We start from the raw sequence: 14,868 nt of genomic DNA, 5'->3' as shown, positions 1-14,868 counted from the left end.
TTAATTTCCAAAGGAAAACAAAAGAAAGGGATTAAATATATGGTTTATTATGAAAATGCTATTTTTCTTAATTCTCTTACCTCCAAAGCACAGAACAATAAATCACAAGGCAGGAATATATTTATTGTAAAACATAATATTATTTTGAGGTTACAGTAAAGATACACTTGAAAATGAGGAAATTACTTCAAATAAATGAGATTATCATCTCAAAATAGATTAATAAAAAATATCCAATGTCTCTCAAAGTCTTGCTGATTTCATAATCATCTTAATGATACAAAGTTTATAAAAATGTATTGCTTTGAGCATAACTTCTTTATTTCTGTTAGTTCCTGATTTTATATGTACAGTCTGAACTATTTTATTATTCTATGTCATTAATATTCAACTCACATATTTATTTACATACATTTGCTTATCAAATTAAAATGAATGGGGCATTCTAGGTACCTGAATATGCATATTTATCTTAATTGACCTTATCATTTTATAACTCAACCAGATTTGAATAATGCTTTAACTATAGATTAAATACACATTGCATTAACAAATGTGATTATATTTAATGTAATGTTCTCAATTTGAGAAATTATTCACTGTTTGCATGCTGCTTCAATTTAACAGTAATTTCAGTTACCAAGAAGTTAAGTTTTAATTTTTGATGTCCAGATTATTCCTCATGATTTCTCAAATATCTAGGTTCAAGGTCTAATATACAATGCTGTACATTCATAATTTGTTCCTTTCTGGCATATTAGATTCAGCATTTTATTAAGGCCTCTTTATAGACTAAGCAAAAAGTGGCAATTTTATAATCCAAAATATTTTTCTCAAATGTTTCCCATCTTATCAATCTTTTTGTTTTAAACGTATTATGATCAACTACATAGCATGATATACATTTATTTTCACAATTGGAGACTGAGTGTTGTGAATTCTTTAAATGGCAATATTACTTTTTTGGAGGAAGATGAAAAGTAATACTGGTTTTCAAATGTATCCATTTTAGATGTTAAATTTCTTAATTGAACTGATTGTAATTTCAGTATTTGGAGGATGCTTTAATTTACTAGAGTAACAGGAATAAAATTTATATTATCAGATAAAGACAATTTAATATTCCTCAGATATACCAAAGCTTCAATAAATAAACATCATTATGATGTTACATATCATCATTTTAATTTTCTAACCACAAATGTACCATATATATATCAGCTGATGTTTATTCACTAAGTCGTGTCTGACTTTGCGACCCCATGGACTATATAGCCCACCAGGCTCCTCTGTCCATGAGATTTTCCAGGCAGGAATACTAGAGTGAGTTGCCATTTCCTACTCCAGATACGCATCAGCAGTAACATTAAAATATCTGCCTTAAGAAGGTAATTGTCACCCACTTCCCCAGCACTCCTTGTCTATTCATGTCAGCGTCCATAAGCTTTGTGTGATCAGTGATGTACTTTTCACGTGGCAATTTTATCAGGACTACAGTATGAATACCTTATGATGATAATAACTGCCATTTCTATTCTATTTCAGCAGTACACATTCTCTACTACCTTACTCTTTGTCCTTCGTTTTCTAGAGTTGAATCTGAAGTTTCTCACCACAACATTTTTGCTTAAGACTAATGTTTGATTGTTGCCCAAAATATAAATTAAAATGAAAGTATGAACATACACATACACAGCCTATAAGAAATTCATATGAATTATGACTCAATCAGGATTAGGAATCAGTCTCAAAGATGGAAAAAATGAATTTTATTTTATTACATTTGCTTTATTTTATTACTCATGGTATCCAATAGAAATTAGATAGTAAACAGCATTATCCTTGTCAGAGTGCAAGATGTTGGTGACAATGAAGGGATTAGTGGACAACATAGAATATATACAAGAAATTGGGTGAAAAGAGAAGACAGATAATGAGAAATTAGACATTAAAATCCATTTCATTTACTCCAGAGGACTGTCATAAATGTAAACTACACAAGTATGTTTCAAAAAAAGTAATACAATATTGAGATAAAGATATATACAGCGGGATATTACTTAGCCATAAAAAAGGAATTGAAATTGGGTCATTGTAGAGATGTGGATGGACCTAGAATCTGTAACACAGATTGAAGTAAGTCAGAAATAGAAAAACAAATATTATATATTAATGCATGTGGAATATAGAAAAATGGTACAGATGAACATACTTGCAGGGTAGGAATAGAGAAACAGATGTGGAGAATGGACAGCTGGACATGGTGGGGAGGGGAAGGGGAGGGTGGGATAATTGGGAGATTAGTATTGACATATATACACTACCATGTGTAAAACAGAAAGCTGGTGGGACCCTGCTGTATAGCAAAAGAGGCTTAGCTCAGTGCTCTGTGATGACTAGAGGGATGGGATGAGGGGAGGGTGGGAGGCTCAAGAGGGAGGGAATGTATGTATACATACAGCTGATTCACTTTGTTGTACCACAGAAACTAACACAACATGGCAAAGCAATTATATTTCAATAAAAAAAAACATATTCTAGTCCACATCATATTTAAGTTGTGAACTGGGCATGAGACTTCCCATCAGACAACCTGTCTCTCCATCCATAAAGTGAGAAAAACAATACTCATGAAGGACAGGCGAGAAGAATCAGGAGAGTTTGTGCTAAGGAAGACCATTTATCTGCTATCTTCTTTCAAATGTCCTGGATTGGGAAAAAGTTAGAATTCATGTTGGGAAGGTTAGATGTATTTAAAATACATTTAAAATGTAATATATAAAATATAAAATTGAGTTATTTATAATGGGATAGTAAAATATAGAGAAAGAGAAAAGGAGAGGGAGAGAAAAGATGGAGTAACTCTGACTGATGACTAAAAACTTTAAAAAGTAAGGAAGAGTATATAATTTTTTCAGTACATTGACTTGTCCTTCTGGATTGAGATGCAGTGATACTAACTGAAGGACAAAAATCAAGGTTAACAATTTAAAAATGTGATATATGAATGTAATCGCAAAGAGAAGGTGCTGATAAGGCTGATGGTTCCTGAGCTGACACTCTTATCAGAAACTATGGAATTGCTACTGGATAGAAAGTCTGTAAAAGAACATGGGACTCAGTGAAGCAAATATACTTATCTCCAATGTGGAAATAAAAGCCTATTCCTGATCCTGCACTTTCAGAATGAACTTTCTGAGGGGGAAAATTTTTTTCCCCATAAGTTACAGAGTTTAGCAGATCCTTTGATTTCAATGATCCCTTTATGATGCATAAACTGGAAATGAAATGGCTGCTTCATCAAGTTATGTTTCTAGGACTTGGAAGAGATATGGAATGTGATGCAGAAAGACTCAAATCCTGCACGTGAATTTTAAATTAACCCAATATTTCTTTTTCCTAAATATGTTCAGGGCTTAAGAAACAAAAATGTAAGAGAGCTTCACCTTGACATCAATCTCAAGAGAAATTTTAAAAAATTGTCCCTAGATATGAAAACTGCAGTTATCTAAACATCTTGAAGATACACAGGAAAACAAAAGTTTCAGATATTTATAGCGATCAGAAGGCATATTCCCTAAAGGATGAGCTTAGGCGTGTGGTGGAAAGAGCAGGGAACTTGAATTCCGAAAAACACAAAGGAAAGAAAATAAACAGAAATCTCCACTTTTGAGTGAACATTATTAAAAGTAAAATAAAATTTGCCCAAACAACTTCCTTTCTTTTTCTTTTGACTTTTGATTCCCTAACTGCTAGAGGATACATCTGTACAGGTGTGAGCTCATGATACAGCGAGAAATAAAGACTCCTTTTTTTGTTAGGATAGTATAGCACATATCTAGATTGTATTCTTTTTTTTTTCTGAAATCTGACAGGAAATAAAAATTTCCCAGTTGACTTATTCACACTCAAACCTATTTGGATTTTTTTTCTTGCTATTGGTGTAGTAGGTGAAGGTGAAGTCGCTCAGTTGTGTCTGACGCTTTGCGACCCATGGACTGTAGCCTACCAGGCTCCTCCATCCATGGGATTCTCCAGGCAAGAATACTGGAGTGGGTTGCCATTTCCTTCTCTAGGGGATCTTCCCGACCCAGGGATTGAACCCAGGTCTCCCACATTGGAGGCAGACGCTTTAACCTCTGAGCCACCAGGGAAGCCCATTGGTGTAGTATTATAATATCAGTATCTTTGGCATAATGCATTGTGCACATAAAAGCATAATGCTCTCATTTTTACTATCATTCCTAATTCCAGGCCCTTTTCTTCATCATCTTTCACACGACTACACCAATATCCTTGTAATAATCTCACTGATATTATCCTTGCTTCCTCCCTATTTAGCCTCCGCAATGCCACATGCCTAAAATTTCTAAAATATAAATCTGATTCAATCACTCTTGTACTTATAATCCTTAAATGACTCATAACCATCCACAGGGAAAATAATAACCTATTATAGAATATGGGACCTGCATGATCTGGCTTCTAATGCTTTCTTAGATGTATCTCCCAAGTCAAACCCTGAAAAACCTGATTTTACACTGACAAGAATCCAAACTACTTGGCCACTACAGCTCGAAGCATTTTCTCATATTGTTCTTTAGAATAAGAATTCTGTTCCTCCCCTTGAGCCTTCTGGCAACTCCTGCCAAATTTTAAAACCTCTGTGAACTATCACAGCCTCTGTGGATTTTTCTTCTCTTCCTCTTAAGGCAGAGTTAATGACCTCCTTTATGCATCTTCATAGACCCTGTGAACTGTGTTTTTCTTTTTACTGTGTAAGAGATTGGGACTTACACAGTATTGCATCCCAATCCAAAGCAAGTGGTTACTGCCCCAAATTTACTGATGAATCAACAAATTAATGATTATATTTTTAGAATTATTTCTCTGTTTTTTGGGGTAAAGGAATAAAATTAACAGGGTAAAATGTCTTTAATCATGTGCTGAAAGATTGTTTAGCCCACTGAATGCCACAATGAATAGCTGGACAGCCAGTCAGTGGTCATAAGTTACTAAATAGCCTGGGCAAAATGCTTTCTTTCTTTTTTTTTTTTTTAACCTATTTTTATTCTCTACATACCTTACCCACAAGCTTTTTTTTTTCCCCACAAAGACCTATAACATGTAAATCAACACATCTATAACTCTCACCTTTGGAATATGCTTTCTATCACTACTATCTAAGTCTCAGAAGGACGTAAGACTTAAGTCACTTGACTGATACTTCCAGGGAAATGAGAGCGCAGAGGGGGAAAAAAAAAAGTACAAGACAGCCAGGGCCGGCAAACTGAATATCTCATAAAGGGAGAAATCAAGTTTATATACCAGTTAATAGGAGACTAAAATATGCATATTAATATTTACAGAATTATAAAGAGGATAGGAGAAAAACAGAGGAATAAAAGTAATCAAGAGTAAGAATTAAAAAAAGCAATTGGTGATACTGGTAGAATGATCATGAAATGAACCAGCAAACTTAAAGTTCAGATCGTTGACATTTTCCCAGTTTGAAACTGTAAAAGTGAAGAGAAAAAGAAAATAGATGGGTAAGAGCCAACATCTATAATATAGCAAATGACTGAAGAGAAAATAAATAATGGTGTGTGGGACATATTTTTAGTAGTAATGACCAAGAAGTTTCATAATTACAGAAGATAAAAGACCTCATATGGAAAGAAGCCATAGCATCATGTAAGACATAGAAGAACAGCTGCTTCATAGATTAAGAAAATTATAAAGGAGGAGAAAAAAAAATCCCCTAAGAGAATTGCTACCACTTTCAACATAAGGAATAGCTAGGTCAAAATAAATTTTTGTTCTATAAAATGTTTTCTCAGGGGTGATAAGACTGTAAACCAATAAATAATTCAAGATTTCAGTGTTCCCATCAAGAAATTCCTGCAATTAAATTTACCTGAGATAACATCCTGCTCACCTGGGCAAACAGCTTTCTTATCTTTCTTATCAAGATTCTCTCCAGACCCCTCACTTGGCTAAATCTGTTTAGTTGATGAGTCGTGCCTGACCCTTTGCGACTGCATGGACTAGTAGCCACCAGGCTCCTCTGTCCATGGATTTCCCAGGCAAGCATCCTGGAGTGGATTGCCATTTCCTTCTCCAGGGAATCTTCCTGGCCCAGGGATCGAACCTGCACTTCCTGCATTGGCAGGAGGATTCTTTATTGCTGAGCCTCCAGGGAAGCTCTGGCTAAATCTACCAATCCTAAATTAGTAACATCACATATATTGCCCAATCTCCATCATTCTCCCATCTTGAAAGATCCACCTTAAATCCCTTGCACACAGGGCAGATCTCTATGGATGTTCTTTCCAGCTGGCCCCTCTGGTGGCACTACACAGCTATATCAATGTGATGTCCTCCCTACTGCTAAGAGTGATAATGAATTTATCCTTATTTTACTAGAAAATCATGATAATATTTTGGGAAGTCCAGTACATAAAATGAATAAAGGATCAGATTAATATCAGACCTCTTAATAGCAAATTTGAAGGTTAGAATATAATGAGGTATTGACTGAAAAGTTGAGATGGATAAAAGCCTCCCCTCTCAACATGAACTTTGAAACTAGAATTTCATATCTTTTTAAAATTATTTAAATGCAGGAAGGAATAAAATTAGTCTCATGCATACCGCCTTGGAAGATTGTTCACACAAAGACCATATTTGATCACAGGATGGCACTACAATATGTGGAAAGTATAGGTATAAAAAGAATGATTTCTACGGTTTAAGCAGTTGAATTTTTGTCTCCATTGCTCACTGATCTACATGCATGGCTTAGAAAAGGGTCTGGTACATAACAAGTGTATAATGAATATTTGCTGCAGGCATAAAATATCTATTAAACATCTGTATGTCAAATGTGCGTATTAAACATTGACAGTACCCTGGGAAATGAAAGTCAACATCCTTGAGAAACATGGCAAGAGCCGGGAGAGACGGAGATCTGCTTTCCGTAGGGTGATTGGGGGTGGCCTCTCTGTGACATGAAAGATGATAAAATGGCAGCTAAGCAACATTTAAAAGTTCAGAGAAGACCATTATGTTAAAAATGATCTGAAAGTGGGAAAACAGTGAAGCAGGGACAGCATGATGCATTCTAGGATGTAGAAGAGGGAGAGCTTGTCAATAGAGTACTGCATGTAAGGGAGAGAATGGAGGCAATGAGTCTATAACCAGGAAATGCAAGGCAAAGATTTGGGAATGTATTCAAAACATAGTTCTTGAATGGCCTTGAGCTGGGAACGTATGTAATCCAAGTTCTGCTTTTAATGGTCACTTAGGCTGCTATGGTTTTTCCTGTGGTCATGTATGGATATGAGAGTTGGACTGTGAAGAAGGCTGAGCGCCGAAGAATTGATGCTTTTGAACTGTGGTGTTGGAGAAGACTCTTGAGAGTCCCTTGGACTCCAAGGAGATCCAACCAGTCCATTCTAAAGGAGATCAGCCCTGGGATTTCTTTGGAAGGAATGATGCTAAAGCTGAAAGTCCAGTACTTTGGCCACCTCATGTGAAGAGTTGACTCATTGGAAAAGACTCTGATGCTGGGAGGGATTGGGGGCAGGAGGAGAAGGGGACGACAGAGGATGAGATGACTGGATGGCATCACTGACTCGATGGACGTGAGTCAGAGTGAACTCCGGGAATTGGTGATGGGCAGGGAGATCTGGTGTGCTGTGATTCATGGGGTCGCAAAGACTCGGACACGACTGAGAGAATGATCTGATCTGAGGCTGCTGATTGATTTGGAAACAAGAGTTCAACCTCTGGGTTGGGGAGATCACCTGGGGAAGGAAATAGCACCCACTCCAGTATTCTTGCCTGGGAAATCCCATGGACAGAAGAGCCTGGTAGGCTATAGTCCACAGAGTTGCAAGAGTCAGACACAGCTTAGTGACTAAACCACCACCAAGAGTGAAAACCGAGAGACCATCTGCCAATAGAACGAGTGAGTGCCATTCCACAGTCTACATCATGAAGGAGGAAACATGGAACTCTAGGATTAATAATGCAAAACTTGGGGACTTCCCTGGTGGTCTTGTAATTAAGATTTTGCCTTCCAACACAGAGGGCATGGGTTTGATCCCTGGTCAGGGAGCTAAGACCCCACATGCCTTGTGGCCAAAACACAAAAGCAGAAAAAATATTGTAACAAATTAAATAAAGACTTTAAAAATGGTCCACATCAAAAAAAAAATCTTCAAAAAAAGAATGCAAAATTCAGACTGATGGTGGAATGTAGGTGGAGATTTAAGTGTCTGCTCATATTTTATTGAACAAAGAGGGATAAGATGGAGATCTACTTTTGGTAGGGTGGTCGGGGTGGTTTATTAATATTTTATTAGCTCTGATTTAATATATTTGAGGTAATCTTTCTCTAATCCTTTCCCATATCCCTATTTTTCATACCTTTGCAGAATGTGAAGATTTTTAAGGATATACCATTTTGTAACAAGAATGAAGGTATATATATTGCTACTACAACACCAGAAACAGTTTTACTACTTTCATTGTGTCAAAGGTGTCACTAATTGTCCTGTTGACAACGAAAGCATAATTTGCTGTAAAAGAAGCAATATTCAGAAGAAATGTGGAGGGAAGGCGATACATATTACAAGAAAGTAGTTTACCAGATTACACCAAGAAAGACAAAATAACCTGGTTTCAAAAATGACATATTCAAGAGCAAAATTTATGCAAAAGTCACCCAGAACAATCAGATCCTGTAGTCCATAGCCAACATTCAGTTTCTGACATTGTGTGTGCACAGATGCATATGTATGAATGCTAACTATGGAAACAGTGAGTCCTTTGACCAAAGGAGAAAGAAATAAATCTTGTAATCATAGCAAAAGTAATATAAAAGGCTTAAATCTATGTGTATGCAATAGAATTTTTGATAAATATATGACTCTTAAATGTAAAAAAATACCAATTAGATTACTGCAGAAGCAAAGATGTCACAGGGCTTAGATGTTATTGCTGGTGATGCTGGTGGTGGTAGTGGTGGTGGTAGCAGTGTGTGAGGGAGAGAGAGAGAAGTAATTCAATACATATTTCATAAAAGCATATCATTAGAGAAGCATTAAAAATAAGGGCAGGAAATGGAATGATAATAAGCAATGTTGAGACAGTTAAAAGTTTTGGAAATAATTATTTCGGAATACCATGAGAATGGTTGAATTGCATTTAAAAGTCGAATATTGAAACAAAATGATGGGAAAGCATCAACAAATGTTAGTCAATCCTTTCAGTGGGGACGAATTTTCTAAGCAAAAAATAGTGGAGAAATGACTATGAGGAAGACTCGTGGTATGCATACACAGAATTCAAAAATTCTTAGTAGTAAAACATAATGTAGAAAATTAAAAGATAAAATAACTAGGAGAATTATTAAAACTAAATATGACTGAGAAGAGGTTTTTAAATAGAAAACAAAAATCACTAAGAGTCAGAGAATAAAAAGAACAGCTTCTTCCAAGAATAGAAAATATACCTGGAAGATATCATTTGAAAGTGCATTCTACTTTACTGACCTCTATAACTATGAAGTCTACCAGTAAGACAGACACATTGCATGCCAAATGTGATCATATTATATATAAAAGAATGACCAGTACCAGAAAGGATGCAATGAAAATATTTCTCTTGTTAAATTGCTGGTGATAGTTGAAAGTGGAAAGGAACTGGAAAAATGTATATTGGTCTTTTGAAAGGTTCAAGCCCTTTACCCCATGAATATCTCTCCCAGGAATCTATCTTAGAGCTGTATTTTATAAAGCAGGCGATGATGTATGCACAAAAGGAAAAATAACTCTTACATATTGTTGAGAAAAACTGGAGAGACTTCAAGACTTAAAAACCAGTCATTGTCAGCTCATCAATTAAGAGCTAAATATCTACTTAATAAAAAGTGTGCCACTTAAATAAAATAATATGATTAGAAATTAATATTATGTAAAATAAGCATATTAAGATCTTTGCTAATCATGGAAAAATTTTTGAACACAGTAAAATTAATAGCTACACCAAGGATAAAACCTATGAGAAGGCGGTAACTATTAATACACTCATAATTAAGAAAGGTCACTGATGGCTAACTGAATGATTTCTGTTCTTGCCTAAATTTTCTAAGTTTTTGATAAGGAGAACACAATATATTTTACTAAAAAAAACAGCCTCTTAATCAAAAAGAAATTTTAGTTTATAAAAGAAAAAATCAGCTGTCCTTGATAACTAGCAGAACTCTCAAGTTTAAAATATATTTGACTTGTTTTTCATGACTCCAAAAGCTAGAACAAAGAGGAATGGGTAGAGATGATAAAGAAAACACTTTCTTCTCATCTAAGGGATGATCTATTAACAGTAATATTTCTTGTCAAGGATTAAATGTTTCTCTTAGAGACTAGTAAACTCTGTTGCTGAGAGTATTCAAGGGTGAAAGAGACAACTCAAAGGGAAAAGCTGGAGAGAGAATTCAAGAACTAGACAGATGACTTAACTTGGATAATCTTTAATGACTGTAGCGATTAGACTCTGACGCTATTAGTCTCTGCTTTTGTCGTTGTCTCTGACAATGAGCCATGTAACTTTAGACACATTGCTAACATTGCCATTCTTCCTATTCCTCTCTTAAAGTTATAATAAATCATCTTCATACTTTCATTTTCTTGTTTAGTCACTAAATCGTGTCCCACTGTTTTGCGACCCCACAGACTATAGCTCACCAGGCTTCTCTGTCCATGAAAATTTCCAGGCAAGAATACTGGAGTGGACTGCCATTTCCTCCTCCAAGGGATCTTTCTGACCCAGGGATCAAACCCATGTCTTCTGTATTGCAGGTAGATTCGTTTTCATTATAGGGGACTGGAATGCAAAAGTAAGAAGTCAAGAAACACCTGGAGTAACAGGCAAATTTGGCCTTGGAATACAGAATGAAGCAGGGCAAAGACTAATAGAGTTTTGCCAAGAAAATGCACTGGTCATAACAAACACCCTCTTCCAACAACACAAGAGAAGACTCTGTACATGGACATCACCAGATGGTCAACACCGAAATCAGATTGATTATATTCTTTGCAGCCAAAGATGGAGAAGCTCTATACAGTCAGCAAAAACAAGACCAGGAGCTGACTGTGGCTCAGACCATGAACTCCTTATTGCCAAATTCAGACTTAAATTGAAGAAAGTAGGGAAAAACCACTAGACCATTCAGGTATGACCTAAATCAAATCCCTTATGATTATACACTGGAACTGAGAAATAGATTTAAGGGACTAGATCTGATAGATAGAGTGCCTGATGAGCTATGGAATGAGGTTCACAACATTGTACAGGAGACAAGGATCAAGACCATCCCCATGGAAAAGAAATGCAAAAAAGCAAAATGGCTGTCTGGGGAGGCCTTACAAATAGCTGTGAAAAGAAGAGAAGTGAAAAGTAAAGGAGAAAAGGAACAATATAAGCATCTGAATGCAGAGTTCCAAAGAATATCAAGAAGAGATAAGAAAGCCTTCCTCAGTGATCAATGCAAAGAAATAGAGGAAAACAACAGAATGGGAAAGACTAGAGATCTCTTCAAGAAAATCAGAGATACCAAAGGAACATTTCATGCAAAGATGGGCTCAATAAAGGACAGAAATGGTATGGACCTAACAGAAGCAGAAGATATTAAGAAGAGGTGGCAAGAATACACAGAAGAACTGTACAAAAAAGATCTTCACAACCCAGATAATCACGATGGTGTGATCACTGACCTAGAGCCAGACATCCTGGAATATGAAGTCAAGTGAGCCTTAGAAAGCATCACTACGAACAAAGCTAATGGAGGTGATGGAATTCCAGTTGAGCTGTTCCAGGTCCTGAAAGATGATGCTGTGAAAGTGCTGCACTCAAGATGCCAGCAAATTTGGAAAACTCAGCAGTGGCCACAGGACTGGAAAAGATCAGTTTTCATTCCAATCCCAAAGAAAGGCAATGCCAAAGAATGCTCAAACTACTGCACAATTGCACTCCTCTCACATGCTAGTAAAGTAATGCTCAAAATTCTCCAAGCCAGGCTTCAACAATATGTGAACCGTGAACTTCCTGATGTTCAAGCTGGTTTTAGAAAAGGCAGAGGAACCAGAGATCAAATTGCCAACATCCGCTGGATCATGGAAAAAGCAAGAGAGTTCCAGAAAAGCATCTATTTCTGCTTTATTGACTATGCCAAAGCCTTTGACTGTGTGGATCACAATAAACTGTGGAAAATTCTGAAAGAGATGGGAATACCAGACCACCTGATCTGCCTCTTGAGAAATTTGTATGCAGGTCAGGAAGCAACAGTTAGAACTGGACATGGAACAACAGGCTGGTTCCAAATAGGAAAAGGAGTTCGGCAAGGCTGTATATTGTCACCCTGTTTATTTAACTTCTATGCAGAGTACATCATGAGAAACGCTGGACTGGAAGAAACACAAGCTGGAATCAAGATTGCCGGGAGAAATATCAATAACCTCAGATATGCAGATGACACCACCCTTATGGCAGAAAGTGAAGAGGAACTGAAAAGCCTCTTGATGAAAGTGAAAGTGGAGAGTGAAAAAGTTGGCTTAAAGCTCAACATTCAGAAAACAAAGATCATGGCATCCGGTCCCATCACTTCATGGGAAATAGATGGGGAAACAGTGGAAACAGTGTCAGACTTTATTTTTCTGGGCTCCAAAATCACTACAGATGGTGACTGCAGCCATGAAATTAAAAGACGCTTACTCCTTGGAAGGAAAGTTATGACCAACCTAGATAGCATATTCAAAAGCAGAGACATTACTTTGCCAACAAAGGTCCATCTAGTCAAGGCTATGGTTTTTCCTGTGGTCATGTATGGATGTGAGAGTTGGACTGTGAAGAAGGCTGAGTGCCGAAGAATTGATGCTTTTAAACTGTGATGTTGGAGAAGACTCTTGAGAGTCCCTTGGTTGCAAGGAGATCCAACCAGTCCATTCTAAAGGAGATCAGCCCTGGGATTTCTTTGGAAGGAATGATGCTAAAGCTGAAACTCCAGTACTCTGGCCACCTCATGCGAAGAGTTGACTCATTGGAAAAGACTCTGATGCTGGGAGGGATTGGGGGCAAGAGGAGAAGGGGACGACAGAGGATGAGATGGCTCGATGGCATCACTGACTCGATGGACATGAGTCTGAGTGAACTCTGGGAGTTGGTGATGGACAGGGAGGCCTGGCGTGCTGCGATTCATGGGGTCGCAAAGAGTCGGACATGGCTGAGCGACTGATCTGATCTGATCATTGCCACTGAGCCACCAGGGAAAACCTTCATGTTTTCATAAAGCTTGACTTAAATTTTTACAATACTAGGTTATTTGTATTCGGTTTTGTTATATGACTTTTTGCTCTTAGTTACAGAAAGGGTGTCTCTTCATTATATACAGATGAGGTTTCCAAAAAAAATTGTTTCCAAATGTATTAGCTGTTTAGATAAACACAACTGTCAGAATTCCTGACATTTATGATAGCTATGAAGAGAAATTAGCTTTTTGAAGATAGAACATGGTTTTCATAAATTTCCATTGTCGTCTTCACTCTAAATATTTATTATGAAGTCAATTTAGGTATTTCTATTTCTAAAAAGTACAATTTTATTAATAAAACTAAAATATATATTTTTGCTTGGATAGTGAAGATATAGATGTAGTTTTACCATCATGGTGGAATTAAGCAGAAGGTTTTTATTAGGGGTATAATTTTAAAAATTCACACATTTATCTTTTTTTGTTTTAGTTGTAAATAAGACAGTCTACATCAGTTTCTTTTCTCCTAAATGGTAGTTACTATGTGACATTCATTTCTCATATAGGCTTTATTTGAAGCATTTGGAGGAAATATAACAGTAGTAAACAGGGTTCCCTGTACTTACTGATTATATAATTTGTTTTATCTAGAATTATCAAAAGAGCTCTTTAGCACTGGGGGGACAAAACTGGACCCCCCTGTAATCACTAATATACAGTAACTAATTTTTTTTTTTATGTTTAGAGGTTTAATTCATGAATGTTTCTCAATTCATTATTCTCTATATCCCTAAAACAACCTGTCCTGCTATTAAAAAGGAAAGGAAAAGACAGGGTAGTTTGTTCTGTTTCACCCATTTTCAGTGACTGAAGATAGCGTGCTGAGCCCAGTAGTAAGGTCCTGAAGCTAATTCATTTATATGAGTCCATTGCAGTTTCAGGCAAGGAGTCACCTTTGGTGAAGCAAGGCCTTCTCCTCTATTTGAAGGTACATTCTTTAAAAGAAGGTATTCAGACTGAGAGTGACAGTGAGCAACCTCATCTACCAACTTGACCCTGAAGACAAACTAGTTCACTGGGATGTGTCTGTTTCATGTCTGCTTCATGTCTCCCAGAAATCTTGACCCCTCACTGTGGGCTCCATTCTTCAGCAAAAGATTTATTGAGGCTTATTCTATAGCAGACCAGGACTATCTTGAGGGTTGAGGATAAAATGTCACATAAAACACAATCCCAGTGGGTGAACTTTTATACAAATTATATCTCGCTATAGCTGTTAAAACAGCAGCAAGAATTCTCTGACCTCAGGGAGGACACTGTCTAGTAGAGGAGAAGTTTTATTAATCAGTTCAGTTCAGTTTAGTCGCTCAGTCGTGTCTGACTCTTTGCGACCCTGTGGATCACAGCACACCAGGCCTCCCTGCCCATCACCAACTCCCGGAGTTCACCCAAACCCATGTCTGTTGAGTCAGTGATGCCATCCAACCATCTCATCCTCTGTTGTCCACTTCTCCTCCTGCCTTCAATCTTTCCCAGCATCAGGGTCTTTTCAAATG

General features: G+C 36.8%; 1 protein-coding gene across 7 annotated transcripts in view; it reads right to left on the bottom strand.

The window, feature by feature from the left end:
* The window catches only part of TRPC4 (transient receptor potential cation channel subfamily C member 4), a 211,421-nt gene that overhangs the window by 150,322 nt on the left and 46,231 nt on the right, over nucleotides 1-14,868 (bottom strand). The gene's annotated exons all lie outside the window — the stretch shown is intronic.

The sequence above is a fragment of the Bos mutus genome, chromosome 12 (genome assembly GCF_027580195.1).
Source record: "Bos mutus isolate GX-2022 chromosome 12, NWIPB_WYAK_1.1, whole genome shotgun sequence".
NCBI classification, from domain to species: Eukaryota; Metazoa; Chordata; class Mammalia; order Artiodactyla; family Bovidae; genus Bos; species Bos mutus.
The sequence above is the reverse complement of the archived record's forward strand: the minus strand, read 5'-3'. Positions and strand labels throughout refer to the sequence as shown.